The 25,412-nt window shown below is 38.3% G+C and overlaps 1 protein-coding gene and 1 long non-coding RNA gene across 2 annotated transcripts in view; one reads left to right on the top strand and one right to left on the bottom strand.

Annotated features, from left to right (window-relative positions):
• LOC105714106 (uncharacterized) overlaps positions 1-10,557 on the top strand; it is a 171,921-nt gene extending 161,364 nt beyond the window's left edge. Inside the window, exons 5-6 of the long non-coding RNA XR_010338757.1 lie at positions 7,337-7,446; positions 9,628-10,557. This is a non-coding gene — a long non-coding RNA (uncharacterized LOC105714106). The remainder of the gene's footprint in view (positions 1-7,336; positions 7,447-9,627) is intronic.
• The window catches only part of CCDC192 (coiled-coil domain containing 192), a 211,684-nt gene that overhangs the window by 17,439 nt on the left and 168,833 nt on the right, over positions 1-25,412 (bottom strand). The gene's annotated exons all lie outside the window — the stretch shown is intronic.

The raw sequence follows: 25,412 nt of genomic DNA, 5'->3' as shown, positions 1-25,412 counted from the left end.
ATGTATAGACATATGTCTGTAAGATCCAAGAACAACCAGAGAGGAAGTATGATGATGCGCCATGGAAAGTAACGAGGTGGCTGCTGTCCAATGGCCAGTCCTTTACCTGATTTTACCTTAGCTGAAGGTGGCATTCTTTGTCAAAATAGTGCATCTATATACTGTAGTACAGAGCAGATAGAGGGACAGAGGGACACAGAGAGCGATGGAGAGTGATATCTTGTGAGATAGAATAGCAGAGGGAAAAGCTACAGGAAGGAGCAGTCATCTGGCCATTTTGCAGAGGATGCTTTGGAAAAGAGTGACACTCTGAAGTCTCAGCACTTCCCTATGAAGTATCAAAGTCCAGTTTGCTGTAGAAGCTCTGTGAGAACAATGCTGTGCTCTGAGAAAAACTTTTGCACAACTGCAGATAGAGATACTGAGAATCTGCTTTGAGTACCAAAGCACTGAGACAAGAGAGCGACTCTACCATTTACAGTCTGAAATGAGACAGAATAGGATAAGTGGGGAACCGTCGATCCTGCAGAACCATGGCAGTGGTGCAAAATATGGATGGATTCTGGAAGGAGTTTTTTTTCTTATCCAAAAATGCCTTAATGAATAAATATTGGACATTAATACTAGAAATACATGTTTTGTTCAAGGTAACTTAAAAAACTCTATGCAGTTTGTACTGTGGTATGGTTTCAGGCATTCTCACCTTAATCATCTTGACAAAGTTCTGAGTCAAAGAACTCTTCAGATATTGTCAGAGATAGGCATGGGAACCAGGTGAAAGCACCTGACTCTGGCAGTCAGTATCTGGAGTGGTCAAACTGGATAAGCTGCATCATTTTCCAAGAGCTGCTGGAATAAGGCCTGATCTGATCTGGAGGTGTTACACATTACATGTTCATAGGTACACACACACACACACACACACATGTATACACATACATACATGTACACATATACACACACGGACACACACATGCACACGGACACAGACATTTACATACAAACACATATACACACATACACACATGTACACACACATGAACACACAGGCATGTATATATACATACATATATACACAGAGATACACATGTATACAAACACATATACATACATATATACACACACACACATATACACACACACATATAAGCATGACTAGGAGTCAGGAGGGACCAGCTAAAATAACACATTCAACCAAATGCAAAACTGTTAACTACCCTCCCATCAATGCTACACTTTTATATAAATACAAACCAATATAAAAGTTTGATTTCCTAAAACCTAATGGATTAACATCAACCAAAAAAAAAGCATAAACAGAGTAATGCAAATTAGCATTTTTCAATGGGACTTCTTCATTTTGGGGCTTTTTTGAGGTTGGGACACATTCATTCATTCCGTAGAGTATGTAATATGCACAAGCCTCCAAGTTAGGCCTTGGAGATAAAACAATGACTAAAAACCAGTCCCTACTCTCAAGGAGAAATGCAAATGCTTGATTTTTCTCATGTTGCTCATGCTAACATGGTTTGTATCAATAATCTGTTAATTTACTTAGTTTCAAGATAGAAAACTTCAGATGTTCTCAAATAAAAAAGGACACTCCATGATGAAAGCAAGCATTTTGAAAGGTAGGGGCATATCTCATTTAATTGGGCCTTGCTATATTGCATTTTATAGATACCACATTTCTTTTTTTACAAATTGAAAGTGTCTGGCAACCCTGCATTGGGTAAGTATACCAATGGCATTGAGTTTGTTTTGTTTTGTTTTTGGCTTTTGAGACAGGGTCTCACTCTGTTGCCCAGACTGGAATGCAGTGAAGCGATCTCAGCTCACAGCAGGCAGTCTAGGCCTTCTGGACTCAGGTGATCCTCCCACCTCAGCCTCCCAGATAGCTGGGACTACAGGTGCCCACCACCACACCCAATTAACTTTATTTTGTAGAGATGAGGTCTCACTATATGGCACAGGCTGGTCTGCAACTCCTAGGCTCAAGCGACCCACCTGCCTAAGCCTCCCAAAGTGCTGGGATTGCAGGTGTGAGCCACCATGCCCAGTTTTAGTGCCATTTTTTTCAACAGCACTTGCTCACTTTGTGTCTCTATGTCACATTTTGGTAATTCTCATAATATTTCAAACTCTTTCATTATTATTATATCTTTCATGGTGTTCTGTGATCAGTGATCTTTGATGTTACTGTTGTAATTGTTTTCTGGTGCCACGAGCTGCACCCATATAAGACAGGAAACTTAATATCTAAATAGCATGTGGGTTTTTACTGCTGCATTGACTGGCCATTTCCCTACTTTTCTTCCTTTCTTTTGGCCTCTCTACTCCCTGAGACACAACAATATTCAAATTAGGCTATTTAATAACCCTTAAATGGCTTTTAAATGTTCAAGTAAAAGGAAGAGTTACACATTTCACTTTAAATCAAAAGCTTGAAAGGGTTAAGCTTAGTGAGGAAGGCATGTGGAAAGCCAAGGTAAGCCAAAGGTTAGACCCCTTGGGCCAGTTAGCCAAGTTATGAATGCAAAGAAAAGTTCTTGAAGGGAAATGAAAGTGCTGTTCAGTGAAAACATAAATGATAATAAAATAAAACAGCCTTATTGCTGATATGGAGAAAGTTTTAGTGTCTGGTTAGAAGAACAAACCAGCCACAACATTCCTTTAAGCCAAAGGCAAATCAGAGCAAGGCCCTGACTCTCTTCAGTTCAATGAAGGCTAAGAGGTGAGGCAGCCGCAGTAGAAAAGTTAGAACCTAGCAGAGATTGGTTCATGGTGATTAAAGAAAGAAACTATTTCCATAACACAAAAAGTGTTATGGAAAGTGCAAACTGAAACATGAAGTGCCATGGAGAAGCTGCAGCAAGTTATTTGGAAGATCTAGCTAAGATAACTAATGAAGGTGGCTACGCTAAACAATAGATTTTCAATGGCAACAAAACAGCCTTCTATTGGAAGATGTTATCTAGAACACTCATAGCTACAGAAGAGAAATCGACGCATGGCTTCAAAGGGCAGGATGACTTTTGTTAGGAGCTAATACAACTGATAACTTTAGTTGAAACCCAATGTGCATTTACCATTCCAAAATCCTAGGGTCCTTAAGAACCTAAATGTGGTTGAAATGATGCTAAATCTACCCTGCCTGTGCTCTATAAATGGAACAACAAAGCCTGGATAACAGCACATCAGATTATAGCATGGCTTAGTGAATATTTCAAACTTACTATTGGGACCTCTGCTCAGAAAATAATATTATTTTCAAAATATTACTGCTTATTGACAATGTACCTGGTCATCCAAAAGTTTTGATAGAGATGTACAAGGAAATTAATGTTGTTTTCATGCCTGCTAACAGAACATCTATTCTGCAGCCCATGGCCCGAGGAGTAATTTTGACTTTTAAGTCTTATTATTTAAGAAGTACATTTTGTAAGGTTATAGCTTCCATAGATAGTGATTCTTCTGAAAAATCTGGGTGAAGTAAATTAAAAACCTTCTGGAGGGCCAGGCGCGGTGGCTCACGCCTGTAATCCCAGCACTTTGGGAGGCCAAGGCGGGTGGATCCCGAGGTCAAGAGATTGAGACCAACCTGGTCAACATGGTGAAACCCCATCTCTACTAAAAATACAAAAAATTAGCTGGGCATGGTGACGCATGCCTGTAATCCCAGCTACTCAGGAGGCTGAGGCAGGAGAATTGCCTGAACCCAGGAGGTGGAGGTTGCGGTGAGCCGAGATCGTGCCATTGCACTCCAGCCTGGGTAACAAGAGCGAAACTCCGTCTCAAAAAAAAAAAAAAAAAAAAAAAAAACCTTCTGGAAAGAATTCACCATTCCACATGCCATAAAGAACATTTGTGATTTGTGGGAGAAGGTCAAATTATCAATATTAACAACAGAATGGAGGCAGTTGATTCTAAACCTCATGAATGTCTTTGAGGGGTTCGACACTTCGGTGGAGAAAATAACAGCAGAAATGGTGGAAATAACAAGAGAGCTAGAATTAGAAATGGAGACTAAACGTGGTTGAATTGATGCAATCTGATGTTAAACCTCAATGGATGAGGAGTTGCTTCTTGCGGATGAGCAAAGAAAGTGGTTTATTGAGATAGAATTTATTCCTAATGAAGATGCTGTGAACATTGTTGAAACAAAAACAAAGGATTTAGAATATTCCATAAGCTTAATTGATAAAAGTAGCGGCAGGGTCTGAAAGGACCGACTTCAATTTTGAAAATGTTTAGACTGTGAGTAAAATGCTACAAAACAGCATCACATGCTAGAGACAAAACTTTCCTGAAAGGAAGAGGTAATCAATGCAGCTAACTTTATTGTTGTCTTAGTTTAAAAAATTGCCACAGCACCTCTAACCTTCAGCCACCACCACCCTTATCAGTCAGCAGCCATTGACCTCCAGGTAAAACACTCTATCATGGAGTATCCAATCTTTTGGGCTCTCTAGGCTACATTGGAAGAAGAATTGTCTTGGGCCACACATAAAATACACTAACAGTAGCTGATGAGCTAAAAAAAAATTACAAAAGAAATCTCATAATGTTTTAAGAAAGTTTATGAAGTTTTATTGGGCTGCATTCAAAACTCTCCTGGGCTGTATGTGGCCCACGGGCAGTGGGTCCCACATGCTTGCTCTATCAGCAAAAAGATTAGGACTTGCTGAAGGCTCAGATGATTGCTAGCACTTTTTAGCAACAAAGTTTTTTTAAGTTAAGGTGTGTGCATTGTTTTTTAAACATATTGTCGTTGCACACTTGATAGACTACAGTATAGTGTAAACATAACTTTTTTATGTTTTGGAAAACCAAAAACATCATGTGACTTCCTTTATCACAATATACACTTTATTCTGGTTTCCTGAAACGTAAACTGCCATAACTCTTGAGTCATGCCTATATTATAGTAACTTAAATTGTAAAATATATCCCTTAGTTTCCTATTGTCAAGAATAATGTAATTTGAATGATACGTAAGTCTTGTTTTGTGTAGAACATAAAATTATGATACTAATAGTCAGGGAAGGAATCACTTTGTGTTCAAACTTGGGCCCTTCCAATTGATTGTTGTATGCATTTGGCAGTTACTTAAACTTTCTGTGCCTCAGTTTGTTCGTGTGTCAATTGGCCCATCAATACATCAATACAGTATCTCATAATGTTGTAAGAGGCTCAAGTGGGTTAATTTATGTTAAGCCCTTAGAATACTGCTGGGACACAGTAATTGCTTAAGAAATATTAACTACTGTTATTATTGTCTATATACTATTTCCAAGCACATTCCTAAAGTCAAAGTTTTCCATCTTCCTGTAAATCAGCTGATAGTTTTGTTTAGTAGAATAGTCAAGTAAAGTTTCCATTTGTACAGGTTCACAATCTCATAGTTCTATTTCTTAAATCTTCTGGAAAATTTTAAGTTTTTCATAGGTCATCAGGTGGCAAAATCTGACCTGATCTCATCTCAATTCATTTGGCAGCAAAACTTGATCTGAACTGATGGGAGGCTATTTATAGTATTTATACATTCTACTCAGTGTAAATATTAATATATTTGATATTAGAATATTGTCCCAGACCCTACCTGGGTTACTTTTCACATTTTAAAAAGTCCACATTCTGAAACATATTTGGCCACCAAACTTCAGATAAGACATTACAGGCATACTAGTCAGGGCAGACAGTATAGAAGAAATTTCCACATGTAGCGCTGCAAGGCAAGATTTATTAAGCAAGAATGTGAGTTTCTCCATTACAAACATCCTGAACCAATCAGCTCTCCAGATCCAAAAACATGTGAGCCTTGTTTTCTCCATGACATTCATTATCACTAGATCAGTCTTTCCAACTCATTCTCTCTGCTATAATTTCCAGCGAGCAGTTATTTTGGTTTTGGACTATTTTCCAAGTTATAATAATTCTACCCTTCTCCCCATTATTTTAATCTCTACCCCCCTCTCCATTTTTATTCACGTTCATACAAATATACCATAAAATACCAGTCAAAGCAAACTCAAATTGTTAGGCATAGCTATGTATTCCTTCACCCCTGTTCTTGATTGCTTTTTCCATCTACCTCCACATGGGATAAGTCAAGGAATTAAGATGTTTAGGTCTTGCCAAGCCCATTAACTCCAGCACATGTCCTATTATGCATGAACTACTGGTTGGAAGAGCTATCTTGTCTTCAGGCAGTTCATCTGTTTTTAATCTCAGGAAGTTGACAACAGATCCCAATCTAAAAGATCTATTCTTGTTAACTACTCCTAAGATCTCCAGAGAAGTCCAGGAGAAAATTCTCTAAGCCTCCTTCCTCTTTATCTCCAGGGATTCCAATGTCTTTTCACATGTTTTAAAATTTTCAAATAGACTTAACCTCCACATCAGCTTTAACCACAGTAACTACAGCTGGGTTTAAAAATCTGATCTCACGTCCATTTCTAATAAAAAGCAGCAGTCTAATTGAACCTGAAAATCTCTTTTCCGGGATACTCAGAATATTTTTTTTCTTTTTGGTGGTCAGTGAGGCCTCAAGATGTAGAACCACTTAGTTACTAAGGTGGCCAACAATGAAGAGGTAAATGTAGGTTTATCGCAGATGGTAATCTGAACAAGCAAACATTCAAAGCCCAGGGTGAAGACACAACCCTTTGGAAAATATGGTAAAGTGGCATCTGCATTTGAATTCTTCCTAGACCATTTTCTTATTGTGTTCCTGAAGCTTCTCTGGGCTTTAGTTTCTTGGCCTGTAGACTAAGCATCTTAATACATGCTTTTGCAGAATTATCCCAGGTCACAGCTAGAAAATTACAGATCTGGGATTCAAATTCATATCTGCTTGACCCCAAAACCATTTGTCTTGTCCTTGTGTCATGCTGTCTCTAGAAGGTTCACATATAAACCAGAACATTTCCTCTACTGCTAAACAATACAGCTAGCTGTTAATATGGTGTGGAAAAGATTCTGGACAGTTTGACTTTTGATGATGGGACCAGGTGTTGGTCAGGGCCAGTGCAGAACACACCTACGGTGTCACCAACCCTAATTAACATGGTGAAGGGCAGAGCAATGTGGAACTACCATGTTTTATTCTATCATTAGGTGTAAGTCTGCTTTTTGCAGTACATGCAGCAAGCCGTAAGAAGTCTCACTGGAAGCATTGTGGAACTCATTAAGAGTTGAATGAAAGAGAGAACCTATCACAGAAATTTTTAGTTGCTTCAAATATCTAAGCAGAGAGTAAAGAGTTCCTCCTCCCCAGGCAAGCCTGGGTCTCTTGGATATGATAGCTCTAATGAACACCTTCTTATCACTACAGGAAATCCACCTGTGATGAGAGGCTGCCTCCCTTGCTGAGAAGCCCACTATCACAGAGGCCCAGTGTTCTCCTGTGATGTCCGCAAATACAGAAGCCCTTGGCTTCCCAGAGTAAGTTCTAAACATCTTTGGTAAAACCTCTAAACATTACAGTTAAAAAAAAAAAGGTGTAAAGTACAACTCTTTTTTTATTGTTTTTTTGCTAAACCCAGGAACCTATTCTCACTAGAGATAAGGAAAACACTATACAACCCATTGTTGAACTCTGTTACTTGATGCTTTCGGGGGAGGCTACTGGAAAAATAGCCTGAATATACTGTCAGCAGCATTTCCTTGCTTGATGTTGTTTCCTTGTTTCCAGACAAGATTTTTTTTTTTTTTTTTTAGTGAGAGGTGGGGAGATAAGCTAGTAAAGAACTTTAAAACAAAAACAAAAACAATTATCTGGGCACATGGTGTGCCGTCTGTAGTCTTAGCTACTGGGGAGACTGAGGGAGGATTGCTTAAGCCCAGAAGTTCAAGGCTACAATGAGCTATGATCACACCACTGCATTCTAGCCTGGGTGAGAGTGAGACCACCCTGTCTTTACAAAAAAAAAAAAGAAAAAAAAAGTGGCATAAGGTAAAAGATAGAGAATTGTTGTATTATCTGTCACTCTCTTTTTCAAATTTATAGTACATTGTTTAGTATGTTTACTATACTCCTTTACCAACCTAGAAGGAAAAGTTGCCTCTTTGTGTATCTAGATCTATCAATACATGTATCTAAATTATAGAGTGCATGAACTTATGGTGCTGAGAAGAATATAATAATATATGCTTTTTCAACTTCCTGTGATCACTTCATAGAAGAGGGTGTAGGATTTGTTCATTAGTATTACAAGTAACTGGTAATGTCTCCAGAACATTGAGGATTTCAGAGGCTTGTATATCAACAGCAGGTTTAGCTCCCAGCTTCTCTTCAGCCATCATAATGCCCTGCATTAATCTTAGTGTTTTCCTGTCTACATATCTGTTCCTTCCTCTGGCATGAAAATTCCTTGGGATTAGAGACGCTGTATTACCTGGCTTCATGTCTCCAGGACTTGAACAATTCTATGGCCCACAATGGGTGTTCCACAAATGTTTGTTGACGTACATTGATATTGTGGGATTCAATGCATGCCTTGTGAAATTAAGGAAAGCAATTTCCATTGCAGGATTTGACAATTGGACTGATCATGATGGGCATTTTAGGTAGCTATTAATATTTTGTGTTCTTATGGGATGATATTGTTTACATTGCTTGAAGGTCACATTTTACATAAAAATAAACATCTCGCTTGGTTAATATAAGTCATTCAGAGGAAGTTTTTTTTATGTCTAATAAAATTACACAATGCACGAAGCTACAGGAAACTCACATTCTGCCTATCTCCATTTTCCAGCTAAATTAGGCTCCCAGAAAGGAAATATGCTTCTCTCTCACAGCCTGCCACTTTTAAACAACCTCAAAGGCCTATTCCCCATGGGTTATACTTTGGCAGGACACTGCTGTTAGCCTGTGTATGGGGTCATGTGAAACACTGTGATCTGGAGAGTCAGTGGTCCTCTACTTACTGCTGGATACCACCTTTCTTGTGGCTCCTCCATGGGAAAAGAAATCTCCATATTTATTGCAGCGGAGAAACAATGGGACTTTTTGTGGAATTGTGCTACATTCAGTTATTTACACTCCTACATATTTATTCAGTTCTGAATAATTACTAATTCAACACTGGTGTTTATGGTTGTATGGATTTCCCTAACTACGCACCCAACCATTTATAAGCACAGCTGGAAGTTTCCTTTTATATTGCAACAAAAATTTACTAGTAAAGATGGATGCACTAACCAGCGAATCTGAGAAAAGCAGCCACATTGGTTTTATCTGGACATGAATTCTTTTATTAATGAATTTACTTAAGAAACCAGTCTAAAGAGCTGCCACCCATTCTTGTGTGTTGAGCTTTTGCATTTTTTTATTTAATGAAGATGCCAAAAGCTTCAAAGGACCCACAAAGCAGTGATCTTGTTTAAAGGTAGAGGATTTCACATTCATCATCTTGACAGTCATAAAGGCATATATTATTTTCAGATGTATAAACAAGACAGGAAGAGTCTAGCCTCCAGCTTCATGCAGAAGATGCAAATCTGAGGCTTTGGAGGCTCAGAAAGGTCAACTTTTCTTTGCAGCACATTCTGATTATTTTCATCTTCTTATAGGCACTTGGCCTCTTTTGTCTAAGTTTAACATAAACATTTTTCACACAGGTGCTTGTCTTGGCATCCACAGAAGAAATGAGGAAACTGCCAGATTAAAATGAGCACATTATGAAAATATGGGGATTTGATCCTTGTACTGGTTTCTTTTCATAGAAGAGGCAATAAAAAGCCGTTGTAAAGATGAATTGAGATTCTGGTCTTCCTTACGAAGTAAAAAATATATGTATAAACCATTCTGTCAAGCCTTGAACTCTTCTATGTATCTATCTTGACCAGAAAATTTTAAAAAGGAGCCTTTATCATTTGGTGCATCATTGCCTTAGCACTTTATAACTAAAGCTTAAAACCAAAGTAACAAACTCTATTAAAAAGTGCCCTGGACCAAGCTCAGAAAATAATGAATGTTGCTTCTAGTTGTTTTTTTTTTTTTCCCACTAACTAGCAATATGACAATAAACAAATTGTCTCACTTTACAGCTGTTAATATTGGAACTATTGTATATTAAGGACACAAAAAACTGCTAATTAGGTAGTAAGTTAAAAAGTAGCAAACATGTTAAAGATAGAAAAAGTTTGTTTTCTTCCTAAATGCAACCCATTTTGAAGAACATGTTTATCTAAATCTGGTACGGAATACCTGAAAACTTAATTGATTTTTCTTTTTATTGATCTCCTATACTTGCTTGGTAGCAAGGGGAAGGAGTGAACTTAAACTTGCCCATTTAGGGTAACTCGGTCCTTGAAGTTTGGAACCAGAAGCGCGTCTACTTGTGGCCAGTCAACATACGGTATTGCGACGGGCCTTGGAAAGTCCTCAGGCTCTGTGTGGTGAGGCAGTGAAATTGGCCCCAAACCCACGGGGTGTGCATCTCCCTGTCCACTGCTGTCACGCAGGGGCTGATCTTGTGCCCGCCTTCACAGACCTTTCTCCCTATTCTCTCTTTGGCTCCTCCTCCAAGCAATAGAAAGATAAGCATTTTCTTTGTATCACATCACATGACCTCCCTTTCTTTTCCATGATGGAATCCAGGGCCAATTTTCCAAGCTTGGGTTCTTGATATATATTATAAATTGAACAATAATAAATTTACATTTTGTTGGTCAATAAATGGTTGAATGTTAAAAAATTTCCTGCCATTCAATCTATGAAGATATGATTTGAGAGTGTGAGAAAATAATTTTTTCTTCTCAAAGCCTGATTTTCACAACCATTATTTCCTTACAGGGCTTAAAAACCTCAATTTGAATGTCAAAGTTAAACAATTATTCTTTTTACTATGCAATATTTACTCTTCCCTACCCTAAGGAGTAACCCGCAGCCTCCCACAGGTTTTACACTTAAGAGCAAAAGGCAATGCAAGGGAGAAATAAAAATAAAATTAAATTACTGAGTCTATAAATTATATCAGCAGATATTTCAAAATACTAGTTTTCTACCAGTATAAAAATTCAACTCATAAAACAATATAATAGTTTTAAGTTTTTCTTGAGCATGTGACATTGCTAACATGATTAAATTTTATCAGGAAGAAGTGATGTTAAACTTTGTCTTTCTCTAATCTAATTTGTCTGAGGTTTTTATTCTGTTCTGGGAAAGTAAAAAAATGACTTATAGTATTACTTTAAGAATAATAATCCTTTACATTTCTGTAAAAATTAAGATTTAGAAAAACCCAATTCATCTGATTTTATTTCATTTAGTTCTGAGTAAATTCTAAATTTCTAAGGGGAGAAACTCATTTGTCCCATATCAAAGAGATTTAAATTATATGAGATTTAAATTATATGACCAGAGGAAATGAATGTGTTTAGATTATTAGTATGTTTTGAGCACTTACCCCTCCAAAATAATCATCTGTCTGGAAACTAAAAAAAGCATGAAGTTAGCTGTCCCAGTGCTGAACAAGCTGTGAGATGTGTGTGGACAGTGTGTGTATAAGATGAGACATCAGATGAGATGGGTCCTCTGCAAGTGAGCATGATGACAGCATTAAGCCATTCTTTTTTTTTTTTTTTTTTTTTTTTTGAGACAGAGTTTCGCTCTTGTTGCTCAGGCTGGAGTTCAATGGCATGATCTCAGCTCACCACAACCTCCGCCTCCCAGGTTCAAGCAATTCTCCAGCCTCAGCCTCCTGAGTAGCTGGGACTACAGGCAGGTGCCACCACACCTGGCTAATTTTTTGTATTTTTAGTAGAGATGGGGTTTCCCCATGTTGCCCAGGCTGGTCTCGAACTCATGGACTCAAGTGATCCACCCACCTCAGCCTCTCAGAGTGCTGGGATTACAGGTGTGAGCCACTGTGCCTAGCCTCAAATAGATGTTTGTACACCTGTGCTCATAACAATATTATTCACGATAGCCAAAAGATAGAAACAACCCTAATGTCCATTGACAGATGATTGGCTAAACAAAATGTGGCATATGCGTACAATGGAATACTATTCAGTCTTAAAAATAATGCAATTCCAATACATGCTACAACATGGATGTACCTTAACATTTCCTAAGTGAAATAAACCAGACACGAAAGGACAAATATTGTGTGATTCCACTTATAGGAGGTACCTAGAATAGTCAAATTCCTAGAGACAGAAAGTAGAATGGTGGTTAGTACAAGCCAGGGAGAGAAGCTTGTTCAGTGGGCACAGGGTTTCGGTTTGAGAGAAGGAAAAGTTGTGGAGGTGGATAGTGGTGGTGATGGTTGCACAACAATGTGAATGTACTTAATGCCACTGAATTGTACACTTGAAAATGTTTCAAATGTGAATTGTATGTTGTATATATTTTACCACAATAAAAACAGTTGTAAAAAAAGATCTGATTTTTGATCAGGTAAATTCAGCCTGCGCTTAACAAAATTGCTGCTTTCTACTGGCACTTAGATTTCCCTCAGGAATGGCATCTCTTTCCCTATTGGCTACCTGGCATAAGTTAGTAAATTTCTGTAATTCTCAGTTTTTTCTTCCTTCAAATAAAGGAGTGAAATTGAGTAATCTCTGGGTTTCTTTTTTTTTTTTTTTAGCTGTGGTTCTCACCTTGGATGATTAGATGGAAAATATTAAGCCATTACTTAAAATAGACTATGCTTTCGGTTTACTTTTTTTGCATTCCAATTCTCTTAGAAAAGAAACACAGGCTGCGAGTTTACTTTTCATGTCAGTCACACCTTTTGATAGCCTAAGTATGCTATTTTGCTAAAGTTTATTAGCATCTTGTCGAATGTCTTAAATGTGAAATATTTTGAAAAAGGGCAATTTCATCACATAAATGGTGAACTTGACATGAAAGCATAGTATCTGCATCATCACTACCAGTCAATGACAGAAAAATATTACTTTTTAATAAAATGCAAAACTTTTTTGTTTTCTAAATTAAAATTCATCATTATATGATATAAACACCACAAAGGGAATAGTCACTTAAATAATATTCAATATTATCCCAAGTGCTATATAAAATTACACATCTCCTTATTATGCATGAAGGAAAACCAAAGCCCAAAGATACAACTTAACAGATTAATAAGAGATACTGAATTAGAAATTAGTTTCCACATTAAACTTGATAGGTTGAACCTTTTGTCTCCTGAGGTAGCCTTATTCTAATTCATCAGGATACACTAGTTTAGTCTGCAGAAACAAATCAATCTGGAAACTTTGGTGGCTTAAGACATAAAAATGTATTTTTTACTTATGCCAAATCTGCTGCACTCCCAGTGGTCCTCTAGGCAGCTCCTTTTCAGCAGAAGCCCAGAGATTCAGGATATTTACATCTAGTAGCATCAACCACCTCAACATGAGTCTTCCAATTTGCCAAAGGGTTGCACAGAGGCTTTTCATTGTCTGAGCATGGAAGGTGACATTGGTTACCTAAATGTAAAACCCATTGGTCAGAGAAAATCACACAACCCTACCTAACTACACAGAGACTGGAAAAGGTGGGTGATGTGTGTATATTCAGTGAGCATTAAATGTCTCTGCCAGGCTGGCTGCGGTGGCTCACACCTATAATCCCAATACTTTGGGAAGCCAAGGCACATGGCTTACCTGAGATCAGGAGTTCGAGACCAGCCTGCCCAACATAATGAAACTGTGTCTCTACTAAAAATACAAAAATTTGACAAGCATGGTGGCAGGCGCCAGTAATTCTGGCTACTCGGGAGGCTGAGGCAGGAGAATCGTTTGAACCCAGGAGGTGGAGGTTGTAGTGAGCTGAGATTGCACCACTGTACGCTAACTTGGGCAACAGAGTGAGACTCAGTCTCAAAAAAAAAAAAGTCTCTGCCAAAATGAGGATCTTCAGTCTGAGGAGTTTTAAGTGGTCTATATCAATCACATGCTAAGAATTTAGGTTACAGAATGTGTGAAGGTGCAGAAATAGCTTTTGTATTACTTTTATTATTGCTGCTCTAACAAATGACCTCAAACAGCAGCTTAAACACACGGATTCACTATCTTACAGTTCTGTAGGTTGAAAGTCCAAACATAGGTCTCACTGGGCTAAAATCAAGGTTATGGCAAGGCTGTCTTCTTTTTGGAAGCTTTTTTTTTGAAAGAAAGAAAGAAAAAAAATGAAGAAGAGGAAGAAAAAGGAAGAGAAAGAGAGAGAACGGGAGTATTGCTTTCTTGCCCAGGCTAGAATGCAGTTTAGTAATGGGTATTGAAAACCTCTTTTATACCAATAATTATACTTGATGTAGACAGGAAGGAATAAGGGAAGAAAATAACAAACGAGCAGCCAACCAATATTTCATTTAAACCTATGAAATGCTATGCGATTACTGAGGAGTGATTTACTTCCGATTATGTAGTCACTTTTGGAATAGGTGTGAGGTGGTAATGTATGTTTTATGTATTTGAAGTGGAGAGTTCTGTAAATGTTTATTAAGTTTACTTGTTCCGGGTCTGAGTTCAAGTCCTGAATGTCCTTGTTAATTTTCTGTCTCGTTGATCTATAAAATCGTTAGCTCTTCTTGTTATATTGATCCTTCTGCCATTATATAATGTCCTTCTTTGCCTCTTTTGCTCTTTGTTGCTTTAAAGTCTACTTTATCAGAGGCGAGAATTGCATCTCCTGCTTTTTGTTTGTTTATTTTTACTCTCTGATTGGTTGATAAATCTTCCTCCTTCTCTTTGTTTTGAGTCTTTGTGTATCGTTGCATGTGAGATGGGTCTGGATGCAGCATACCGATGGGTTTTGGCTTTTTATCCAATTAGAATATATATATAGGTTTAATACTGGCATTTGATGCTAGCTGGCTGTTTTGCCCATTAGTTAGTGTAAATTTTTCATTGTGTTAATGCTCTTTGCTTTTTGATGTATTTTTGGAAAGACTGATATTGGTTGCTCCTTTATATGTATAGTGCTTCTTTCAGAAGCTCTTGTAAAGCAGGCCTGGTGGTGGTGAACTCTCTAAGTACTTGTTTGTTCGCAAAGGATTTAATTTTTCCTTCGATTATAAAGCTTAGTTTGGCTGGATAGGAAATTCTGGGTTGAAAGTTCTTTTCTTTAAGGATGTTAAATATTGGTCCCCACTCTTTTCTGGCTTGTAGGGTTTCTGCTGAGAGATCTGCTGTAAGTCTGATAGGTTTCCCTTTACGGGTAACCTGACCTTTCTCTCTGGCTGCCCTTAGTATTTTCTCCTTCATTTCAACCCTAATAAATCTGGCAATTATGTGCCTTGGGGTTGGTCTTCTTGAAGAATATCTTTGTGGTGTTCTCTGTATTACCTGGAGTTGAATATTACCCTGCCTTGCCAGGTTGGGAAAGTTTTCCTGAATGATATCCTGAAGAGTATTTTCCAACTTGGATTCATTCTCTTCGTCACATTCAGGTACACCTATCAAACGTAAATTAGGTCTTTTCACATAGTCCCATATTTCCTGGAGACTTTGCTCATTGCTTTTCATCCTTTTTTCTCCATTCTTGTCTTCTCGTTTCATTTCACTGAGCTGGTCCTCGACTTCTGATATCTTTTCTTCTGCTTGATCAATTCGACTGTTTAAACTTGTGCATGCTTCGCGAAGTTCTCGTGTTGTGTTTTTCAGCTCCATCAATTCACTTATATTCTTCTCTAAATTGTCCATTCTCGTTAACATTTCGTCAAACCTTTTTTCAAGGTTCTTAGTTTCTTTGCATTGGGTTAGAACAAGTTCTTTTAATTCACAGAAGTTTCTTATCACCCACGTTTTGAAACCTGCTTCTGTTATTGGAACACACTCGTAATCTATTAAGCCTTGTTCCATTACTGATGAGGAATTGCGATCCCCTGTGGAGGGAGAGGCATTCTGATTTTGAGTATTCTCTGCCTTTTTACACTGGTTTCTTCCCTTCATTATATATTTATCCATCTGTCGTCTTTGTAATTACCGACTTTCTAACTAGGTCTCTGAGCTGACGTCCAACTTGTTGATTCCCAGCGCCAAAATCTGAGCAATCCACTGCGCCGGCCAAAATAGCGGTGTTAAGATTGATGGTGCTTTTCTGCCCGGGAATCTCCAGACTCTGCACCAAGAACTGGTGCGCTAAGGCACCAGCAAAACCGCCACGTAGGCCACAAGAGTCGCCCTGGCGACCCGTGGGCTCCTCTGCTGGGAATCTCCTAGTCCGTGAGCAACAAATATTCGTCTGAAAGTGTGGCGTCCTCTCGTTTTCTGCGCTTTCACTGGGAATTACGAGCCCGAGCTGCTAGTGATCAGCCATCTTGGATCTCTCTCCTGGAAGCTTTAAGATAGAATCTGTTTCTTGTCTTTCCCGTTTTCCAGAGGCTGTTCATATTTCTTGGTTCGGGGCTCCCTTTCTCTATTCTCAAAGACAGTAAAGGTGCATCTCTCTGGCCCTTCATAATCTATCATGTCTCTCTCTGATCACGGGCCTGGAAGGTTCTCTGCTTTTAAGGACTCAGGTGATTACACTGGACCCACCTGGATAATTTCCCATCTCAAGATCTCTAACCACAACTACATCTGCAAAGTCCCTTTTGCCATGTGAAGTAATGTATTCACAGGTTCCAGGATTTAGAATGAACAACAGCTTTTGGGGGAGGACCATTATTTTACCTGTAACAGCCACTTTTTGTCATGAAGAAATTCACTCTCATTAACTGTAATGTCAGTAACTGGCTGCCACTTCAAACAAAACAGTTTTTAATAAAAGCTATCATTGCTTTGGATTTTATTTCTTTTTAAAAACTATTGGCTCAAATTTGGTCACCTAAAATTCGACTTCAGATCAAGTTTTGTTTTTTTTTCCCCCCAGATGGAGTCTTTCTCTGTTGCCCAGGCTGGAATGCAGTAGCCCTATCTTGGCTCACTGCAACCTCCACTTCCCAAGTTCAAGCAATTCTCCTGCCTCAGCCTCCTAAGCAGTTGGGATTACAGGGGCCTGCCACCATGCCTGGCTAATTTTTTTTTTTTTTTGTATGTTTAGTATAGACGGGATTTCACCATGTTGGCCAGGCTGGTCTCGAATTTTTGACCTTGTGATCCTCCCGGTTTGGCCTCCCAAAGTGTTGGGATTACAGGTGTGAGCCACCACACCCTGCAAGATTAAGTTTTTAACATTTGTATTTGTAATGGACAGCTATTTTTTGTTTGGTAATCTCCCCTTTTCTATTCCCAGGCCATATGATTTGGGGGCAGTTTACATTGTTGGAGGCTCCACTGGTGCCCACATAAACCAAACATACCCATCCAAAATTTTTAATCATCCAACCATAATGATTCATTCAAAAAATTCCTCCAAAAGAGTGAATTACAGAAGTTAGGTAGGATTGTTCTAAAAGAAGAGTTCTTATCCCACTGGGGTTACTAACTGTGTACAGTGCCAGTATGGAGCTGTTGGTGTCTACCTCTTTAAACAATGGAAGAGCACGCCTAAATGTTGAACCATTATAGAGGGAATCAGGGTTGGAAGACAGACAGATTTCTGATTCCCATTGATCCTCTCCAAGCATCTGGAACGTGCGTGCCATGCTTGAGATTTTTAATAAGAAAAGCCTATACATTCCCTTTTCCCTTTTTTGTTTAAGCAAGTTTAATTTTGGTTCCTGACACTTGCAACCAATGAGTGTTGACTGACAGACACAATAAAGTGAAGCTCACATGCTCCACAATAACTCCAGGCAATTAAGAATTTTGACCTACACACTCAAAGCCATTGCTGAAGCACTTGGGTACTTCATAGGCTCTATCTGCCCAGAGTAACTGGTGTCATCGTTTATAAAAATACCACTGCTAATTGCCCAGGAGGTTATTCTCTCTATGATGCCACATGCACCCAGAAAATTTTCTGTAGCTATGACAGGCAGCAATCCTTCTGGGCATTTACTTCACACTTTATAGTCATGCAAGTTGTTGAATGCTAGGCGGAAGGCTAGTCCAACATCAGATTCATCACTTGACTTTCACTGCCAAGTATGATACACATCTCATGAATGCATGCAGATAGGAGGTATGTGAAAACCGGGGGTGATGGTCAAGTAAGGAACGTTTATGATAGTAAGTTAAAGAGCATTCCCTAAACTAAATGACAGCAGGAAGGTTTTTTTGTTTCTTTGTTTTGATTGTTTTGTTTTGTTTTCTTTTCTTTAACAAACATGTTGTATATGTCAGGACCCATATTCAAGAATGGAAAAACAAAAACCTGTTTTATAGCTTCCTGTTGTTATGTTCTCTCTAGATCATGTGGTTACTATTTTATTTTATTTTTTGAGACAAAGTCTCACTCTGTCACCCAGGCCAGACTGGAATACAGTGGCATGATGTTGGCTCACCTCAACTTCTGCCTCCTGGGTTCAAGCAATTCTCTTGCCTCAGCCTCCATAGTCACTGGGATTACAGGCATGTACCACCATGCCTGGCTAATTTTTGTATTTTTAATAGAGATGGGGTTTTACCATGTTGGCCAGGCTGGTCTTGAACTCCTGACCTCAAATGATCCACCTGCCTTAGCTTCCCAAAGCGCTGGGATTACAAGCATGAGCCACCGCATCTGGCCTGTGATTATTATTAGAAGAAAGATTTGTGTTCCTCAACCGTTACTGTCTTATATACACAATTTATTCACCACAATTTATTTGGGATCCCCATAGTACTGAAATTTAAAAGATCTTATTGAAGTTGCAGAACACAAAATAAAGTTGCAGAATATAAAATAGCATTTGGACTGTAAAAACTAGTATAAAATAATACTAGCAGCAGCCTCTAAAATATAGGGAGGACAAGTAACCTTTAAAATGTAGATGAACCTTCAAACGTGTGGAATGGAAAGAGATGAATGGTAAAGAAGGCCTGACTGGTTTGGAGCATGAAGAGAAGATTCTTGGATGCCATACTTTTCCCTTAGGCCTTCTCCAAAGCGAGTAAAAAAATAACTGTCTTCTCTCCATCCCTCAGGGATTATTTAATTATTTTTATTTTTAATTATGTTTGCTTTTCATGTCTAAACTAATGAATCTCTAAGTGTCTCTATTTGTTTTTAGACTATATTTTTGAACTTTTCTAAACCAGTCAAATCCTGTAGGGATGCGAATATAGTTTTTACAAAGTGCCCTTTATTTATACAAATGAAAATACAAAGGAAAAAGAGGTTTGGTAATAACTGTCTAATCATTACTTTTTTTCCTTAGGTTTATTCAAAACAACTGCAAATCATTGATAATATTATTTAGGAATGATTTTTTAGGATATTACCTAGCAATGTCATGATTTAACAAAAGTTTAATTTCTTTTTTTTTTTTTTTTTAATTGCATTTTAGGTTTTGGGGTACATGTGAAAAACATGCAAAGTTGTTGCATAGGTGCATTCATGGCAGTGTGATTTGCTGCCTCCCTCCCCCTCACCCATATCTGGCATTTCTCCCCATGCTATCCCTCCCCAACTCCCCCCGCCGCTGTCCCCCCCACTCCCCCGCAACAGACCCCCGTGTATAGTGCTCCCCTCCCTGTGTCCATGTGTTCTCCTAATTTCTTAAGAATATTTCAGTAAAACAACGTGGAATGAATTTCATCATATAAGCTTCATGAAAAGAAAGAGTTCATCTTGTTTCCTGTAAGCAGATATCCAATTTTATTACATGAAATAAAATTAATTATAATTTAAGTCATGTCCCATTGTTTTGACAAATTTATATTTCTGCTTAAAAACCAACTTATACAGACTTAAACACTTTTTTAACCAAATATGTGTTCTCCAGGGGAAAACAATATTGTATTCTGAACCCACATGTTAATTTTTTTCTCAAATTGGTCTTTTCTTCAGAAGGTGGACATTCTAGTAAGACCCGAGGCACAGAGCAACTTTATTTATTTATTTTTCAAGTGAATATATTCTGATAGAACATAGCAACTTTTATACCGTACTGCTTTAATAAAAAAGAGTGTTTAAGAAAACCTAATTCATTAGAAGGGTTTGCCATATCCCCCTTACTTGTTACCTAGGTATTTAGGAAGCCAAGCCACTCTATACATGAGGTCATGGCTCAGAAACATTGTTAGTTTATCTTAATGAGAGGTACATTTGTGATCAGACTTAATAATATTTAATATACTTTTCTCTTTTGTCTTTTTGAATAAAAAATCATTTGTGCTAGTCTCATTTAAGCATCTGGCCTAAGGAGAAATTGGAATTTATTACAAAGACAACCCCAACAGGCTATATTCAGCTTCTGACCTTCAAAATTGGGTTATGTAGCAAACAATGGGTGGCCGATCATATTTTCCGAAGACTACAGTACTATGTCCCATCTCACGTGTTCTTCCGAAATGTGAACTTGCCACACCCTATTAACAGATGGAATTTCACCCTATCTCCTGGAATCTGCACTGGCCTTACTGACTTTCTTATAATTAATAGAATCAACCCAAATCCGTTTCCCATGTACATCTGAGTTTAGGATGCTATCCTGCTTTAAAAGTGTAGCATCTCTAAGAGGAGCAGACACCTCGAAAAGGAAGGCGCACCTGTGGTGCTGGGAATTTCCATATTTTTTTTCAACAAATTTTTGCAATGCTATTCCAGTTTTAAGGCAATGAGAAAACTGAGGCATAGCTAGGAATTGATCCCAGTTATTCTGATTCTTCCCACTCTACACTCTTTCTCCTGAGAGCTAGATATCCAAATTAAGTGTTAACATGTGTCTGATAAATGGTGGTTAAATCTGCACATGATGCTAAACACCTGTGAAGGCAGGGACTTTTTGGAATCAGCTTGGCAGTTTTCTTTTAGAATCTGAAGGTATTAGTTAAGCCTCAGGGGAAACAAACTTGATGCAACCACAGAGGACACCTAAGGCCCCACACAGAATTCGGGACCTGTGGCCCCTTGTGACGCCCATTGCCATTCCTATGGGACAGCCATACATTCAGGGTATCTGGGTAAATATTCGAAGATAAACATACAGGTCGTTTTGAGAACTTGCTGTGACTTTGAAAACACTCTAAAATTGTGAGTCTTGTCGTGCAAGATTAAGATCAGGTTTGAGTCCCCACTGAGCTACCACAAGCCCACAAATGAGCTTTGAATCAGTAGATTCACTGCTGGGTGATTGACTTTGAATAAACAGCTGTTTAAAGCCCCTTTTTTCTAATCAATTCCTTTCCTTTTTTTTTTTAGTGAAGTGTGATGACGTTTTACCTTTATGGCTGGCAGTTGAGAGGCTGTGTTTATGCTCTTTAAGTTCAGGAGCAGGCCCTCTGGCTTGCCGACCTTGAGGCGTTATGATTGAGCCAGCCCGCACGTTGTTCCAGAAACTCTTTCTCCAAACATTTCCTTTCCTGCCAACATGTGCATTGTCCATGCTGATGGGGAGCTTGGTCAACAGACTTGGAACAGGGCTTGTGTTTCTCTTTGGGCAGTCTCTTAAACTTTTAAATGCTTTTTTTGAACATATTTTCTCCTCATAGAGAATGTTTGCCATTTGGTCCTCTTTCCTCCTCTGTATTAGAGCATTTCTTTTTCTTTATTGAAAAGAAGCTTCCCCTCTTCACCCCCCGAAAAATGCAAAACAGAGAAATAAAGACATAATGTCTAACCTTTGCCCTGGAGTTTAAAATTAGCAGCATTCTATAACATATGAAACTAAATTTCAAAATGTATCTGTGAGTCAATCCTCTTTCATAAAATGTATTTTCTTCCTAAACAGCTGATTGACTCTAAGAAACCCACTCTAGTTGAAACCACTGCCCTGAAGCCAGAACAGGTGCCACAGAAAAAGCAAAACTAAGGTGAGAGACCCTTGTTCACAGTGGAAATCTGTCCTCATTAGATATGACCTGTGTGCCTTAGAGCCACAGGGGTTAGTTAGAAAACCATACTTTTCTACTCGGGAGGCTGAGGCAGGAGAATCGCTCTCTACCCGGGAGACAGAGGTTGCAGTGAGCTGAGATCGTGCCATTGCACTCCAGCTGGGTGATAGAGTGAGATTTTGTCTCAAAAAAAAAAGAAAAGAAAAGATAACCATACTTCTGTCCTAAGTACAGAATTACTACAGGTTTACCCTGGAACCATCTCAGTCACAGTGACCTCTGTCTTTCTCCTTCCCTCTTGCTCCACCCTTCACTCTAGGACACTGCTGAGGATGTAGGGTACCATGCAGAGCGGGGAATGGACTCCGTGGAAGGCTGCTTTGTCCACATCGTGGTATTTCATGGAGTCAAAAAACCTTCTTGCTTGCTGTGCTGTGTTCACGCTCACCTCCTTTTCTTGTATTCCACCTCTCCCTTCGTCCCACTCCTCCTCACACCTGCAAAACAGGACCACTTACTGCTGCTGAAAGTAGGACATGATTTCACCTTTTCTTTTTCCTTTTTAAAAATTACTGCACCTACAAACAAACTTTCTATTATATAGGAAATTCTGAATCAAGGAACTAAACCAGCTCCTCTCATTATTAACAAACATTTGGGCCGGGCGCAGTGGTTCACGCTTGTAATCCCAGCACTTTGGGAGGCCAAGACGAGCGGATCACTTGAGGTCAGGAGTTTGAGACCAGCCTGGACAACATGGCGAAACCCCGTCTCTACTAAAAATACAAAAATTAGCCAGACATGGTGGCGGGTGCCTATAATCCCAGCTACATGGGAGACTGAGGCAGGAGAATCACTTGAACCTGGGAGGCGAAGACTGCAGTGAATGGAAATTGAACCATTGCACTCCAGCCTGAGCAACAAGAGCAAAACTCTGTCTCAAAAAAAAAAAAAAAAAAAAAAAAAAAAAAAAAAAAAAAAAAATTGGACCATATTAGGGTCTTTTTGAGGCCATTAAAATATGCCCTACCAAGTTTTTAAGCTAAGCAGTTCTTAAGTTCCTAAGTTAATCATAAAGCTAAAGTGAACTCTTTCACGATGATTACTGCTATACTGCCCAGTATGTTAGGCTTCTCGTTTGATACCAGGGAGAGTCTTAATTACTGAATAGAATCAGGTCAATTAATTACTTTTGTGGCATAACTTAGTCTAATATTACAAAGGTTACTTTTGAAGTAAACTACATGAGAAGTTGAAACATTCTTAATTATTTTCACATTCTCAAACGATTTTTTTCAAAAATGCTTTCATAAAGTAGAACATCCATTCTAATCCAAAATTTTAGAAGAGAAATAAATGAGAATTCTCTCTAAAGGCTAATTCCTAAGAGGAAAAATGGAAAAAAAAAAAACTATGCACTTTTTCTAAAATTGCATTATTCCATATATACAAGATTCTTTTCCATTGAATAGTGTTAAAAATCCTCCAAGGTCCTATTTCTTCCTCTGAGAGTGGCCTGATTAGATATGCCTGCTTTTATATCAAGAACTGCTCTGTTATGAGCACTTATAAACAGAGAGCCTTAACTTTCACTTTCAAAAATATCCTACTGTGAATCCAAGTCAATGCTTCAATGAAGTTTCTTTTCCCTTTGTCTTCTCCAATATGGTGCTACTTTTGTAGAGTTTCAATATGAATTAATTGTGGGCAGACATCATATCCCTTTTTGGCATAGCCCTCTTTCCTATAAAAGGCTGATTTTTTGTTGTTGATTTTTACTTTTCTTGAGCTGAATATAGAAATTTTCCCTTTAAAATTGCATTAGGTAAAATAAAGTGATTCTGATATAATATAGGATATATAACATCTAGTTTGTTAGAAGGAATTGAATAATAGTCGTATGTGAGGAAACTACTGTGTAACTATTTTTTTGCTTGTCTGGTTATACCAAAAGTCTATTTAAAAGGCATAGAAGATGATGAAATCTTAAAAGAAAAAAAGAAAGAAACGTTAGAGAAGAAACACACAAGTTGACCTGCAGTTTCAAACTAAAGCTATGAAAACTTCCGGTACATTTGTTCCATAAAGGAAACCTTTTTCAATTCAAAGAAAACATTATTTAGAAAGAAGAACAAAGTCAGTAGAGTCTTCAGGAAATACGCTATACTAATAACCTAGTTACCATTATGAAAACATTCTGATTGAGAAAGTACATTTAGGGGATTGGTCCTTTGTACTGTACCACTCATTATATCTTCTTTAGGTTTTTCTTTAATAAACCGCAAAATAGGAAACACAGAAAAGGAAAAGAATCAGGAGCCACAAACAGGAAGTTTTCATTTTTTGAATGGAAGGCAATGGAGTCATGACTAAGGTCTGGCACTTAAGATGAGAATTGAAAAAGTGAAAGTGACTTTTAATCTTTTTAAGTTATCATTATTATTAATTACTATTATTAATATTATTTGTAGGGACAGGGGTCTCACTATGTTGTCCAGGTTGGTCTCAACTCCTGGCCTCAAATGATCCTCCTGCTTGGACCTCTCAAAGTGTTGGAAATATAAGAGTGAGCCACCACGCCCACCTGAAAGTGACACATTACTCTGCGGGTTAAGTGCAATCAATCTCTTGTGATACTCACTTAAAAATGCAAATTCCTGCATCTCAACACAGACGTACTAATTGAGAATCTCTTCAAAAAGGACCTAGGGACTTAAATTCCATGATAACGCTTATGTATGTTAACATTCAAGATTCAAATAAAGCCAATTTAGAGATTTTTTAAAAATCATATGAAACCAAATGCCTCTAATAATTAGCCCTCCTTCTAAGAACAAGCTAAGTAGCAACTGATAATCAGTATTTTTGTCTGAGGAGGCACTGCTTTTTTTTTTTTTAATTTTATTTTTTGAGACAGGGTCTAACTCTGTCACCCAAGCTAGAATGCAGTGGTGCAATCTCAGCTCACTGCAACATCTGCCTCCCAGACTCAAGCCATTCTCCCACCTCCGCTTCCTGAGTAGCTGGGACTACAGGCACACACCAACAAGCCCGGGTAATTTTAATATTTTTAGTAGAGACAGGGTTTTGCCACGTTGGCCAGGTCTCCAGTGATCCTGGTCTCCAGTGATCCACCTGCCTCAGCCTCACAAACTACTGGGATTACAGGCGTAGGTTACCATACCTAGCCCTACTTTTTTAAAATGCATTTTTTTAACCTGAGTATTTAATCTCTTGTAAATCATGCTCTAGATTTTATTTTTGTGTGTATTAATTTCTTAGGGAATATGCATTAAAACAAATACTCTGCATTAGCTTTAGTGCCTAAAAACAAAAACAAAAAACAAAACAAATACTCATTCAAGACTTTCTGAAATGGGAAAAGGCATAGTTGGCTAGGAGACCTGGATTGGGGAGCTAGCTTCAGCCTTTTGATTCTCTGGGCATTGGCTTTTCTTTCCTGTAAAATATGAATTTGGACCAGAGCAAGAGCTGTGAAGGCAAGGTCAGTAAGCAGAATTGGCCTGTGTCATCCCATCAGGAGTAATAGGAAATGGGGGAACTGGAGAGAACTCATTGCATTTAAG

Source organism: Aotus nancymaae, unplaced genomic scaffold, assembly GCF_030222135.1.
Source record: "Aotus nancymaae isolate 86718 unplaced genomic scaffold, 86718_ANA_hifiasm-v0.15.2.pri h1tg000064l_1, whole genome shotgun sequence".
Taxonomy (NCBI): domain Eukaryota; kingdom Metazoa; phylum Chordata; class Mammalia; order Primates; family Aotidae; genus Aotus; species Aotus nancymaae.
This window is presented reverse-complemented; position numbering and strand designations above follow the sequence as displayed.